Source organism: Chrysochloris asiatica, unplaced genomic scaffold (genome assembly GCF_000296735.1).
Source record: "Chrysochloris asiatica unplaced genomic scaffold, ChrAsi1.0 scaffold00042, whole genome shotgun sequence".
Classification (NCBI taxonomy): domain Eukaryota; kingdom Metazoa; phylum Chordata; class Mammalia; order Afrosoricida; family Chrysochloridae; genus Chrysochloris; species Chrysochloris asiatica.
The window spans coordinates 2,831,022-2,833,336 of record NW_006408560.1 but is presented as its reverse complement, the minus strand read 5'-3'; positions in this window follow the sequence as shown (position 1 = coordinate 2,833,336).

Below are 2,315 nucleotides of genomic sequence, written 5' to 3'. Positions count from 1 at the left end.
TACTTTTGCATTCCAGTCACCAGTAATGAGCAATACATCTTGATTGCATGTTTGATCGATTTCAGACTGAAGAAGTTGGTAGAATTCTTCTATGTGTAGTTTACTAAAATACTTAGTCCATTATTTTTATGTTGTTAAGTGCCTTCAAGTCATTTTATGACTCATAGAGACCCTGTATAGGGTTTCTGAGGAATGGTTGGTGAGTATGAGCCGCCAACCTGGAGGTTCAAACCAACCTTAAAGTCCAGTGCATTATATCACAGCTCCACACCAGGGTTCCCCCCTCACCCCCACCCCCTTATAGAGTTTTCAATCTTTATGGGAGCAGAAAACCTCATCTTTCTTTCTTGGACCAGCTGGTGGATTTGAACAGCAGTGTGGTTAGCAGTTCAGATTATTTTTTATAAGACGGTCAATGTAAGTAACGCTTATGGTTGAGAAGCAGTATAACTTCACTATTTGAAGTTATCTTTAAGTTTGGGATGGAAGACAAATCACTCTGTTTTTGTACATTCCAGTCTGCTCCATACCAGATTTGAAACCACCAGAAACTAAAGGGAGAGTCAACTTTTCTTATATTCCTATTTTATCTAATCTCCATTCCAATGATTTTTCTTCTTTACTTCTCTATTCCAACTCTGCAAGAGGAAGAGAAGAATTGATGCATTTAAGTTGTGGTGTTGGAGAAGAATATTAAAAGTTCCATGGACTGCCAAACAAACAAACAAACCACTTTGTGTTAGAAGTACAGCCAGAATGCTGCTTAGAAGCCAGGATGGCCAGACTTCGTCTCTCATACTTTGGACATATTATCAGGAGGGATCAGTCCCTGGATAAGAATATCATATTTGGTAAAGAAAAGGGTTGGAGAAAAAGAGGAAAACCCCCAATGAGATGGATGGGCACAGTGGAAGTAGCAACGAGCTCAAATAAAGCAACGATTGTGAGGTTGGACCAGCACCGGGAAAGTGTTTCATTGTGTTGTGCACAGGGTTGCTATGAGTTTTTACCAACTCAATGTCACCTGACAAAAACAGCAAGAGGAAGAGAAAGGGGAGAAAAGAATAATATATCTTTGGTTGCACTGACCAAGTGGTAGCTCCTGTTCTAAGGACTTTAGCTAATTTTGGCTCATTTAACCTAGCTCATTTAACCTGTATAGACTTTTTGCCCAACTTTTTTTGTTTTTCTAAGGCAAGGCTCCACTAGCATACCATTGACAAAGATGTTAGACTCTAAGGGTAAGGACCTCCAGTGGTGCCTGTTCTTAATAGAGGTTCAGTCTCTTTCCTGATCTAGTGAAGGGGGAGGAACAAGTTCTAAAAGGGGTTTAGGGACTTCAAGGCAGACCTTGCTTTCTTCAATATTGCAATTTGATCTGAACCAATTTGGCTAAACAACAAAGTTGCTTTCCTTTGAAGATTTTAGTTGGTTCATAAAATGATATTTGCATTGATGTCATTTTGGAAACCTTGGGATATCAGAGTTATATTTGCCCTGCAAATCATGGGGCTGAGATCATAGGGCAGGCTCAATAATGGAAACAAACGCTACTGCTGATGAGTCACATTGAAGGCCTCTGACCTGCTCCTCTGGGAACTCATGGTAGAGATAATACCAAGGCTGCATTTTGGGGGCCTTATTTGAGAGATTAAACTGTTCAAGGTTGACCAAAGTGCTTTAATCACTGGATGTGGGGAATCACTTCCCCTTCCCCAAGGACAGTGGCTGTAAATGGTAGAGATGTCTTCATGACTATGGCCAAGGACTGTGGCAAGGTTGCAGCTCTAAGAGGAGACCTTGGTGACAGAGGTGTGGTGGGAGAGGGGGCTGCAGTGAGCCCAAGTGCAGACAGCAATATTTTGACAAAGGAAAACAATAGATAGCAACAGTGGGAAATGCCACTAGGTTACACAGATGAGTTCTGCAGGAGTCTCTAAGACCAGGAGGAATAGGCAGGATGAAGACTAGGACTTGGATACCTAAAGCAAGGTCTCAGGGTCAAAACGGTACCTGGTTATTCCTAACATTGGGGTGTGTTCATTGAATCATGTCCCCACAGATATGTGGTGGAGTCCTGACACTTAACATTGTGGGTGTAATCCTGTTTAGAAATAGGGTTTTTCTTTGTTATGTTAATAGGTCAAATCAGTGTAAGATGAGTCTTAAACCAATCACTTCTATGTTTTTCCATCCAGTTGGTTCCAACTCATAGTGACCCTACAAATGGTTTGTTGTTGTTAAGTGCCATCGAGTCAGTTCTGACTCATAGCGACCCTGAATAGGGTTTCCAAGAAGCAGCTGGTGAGCTTGAA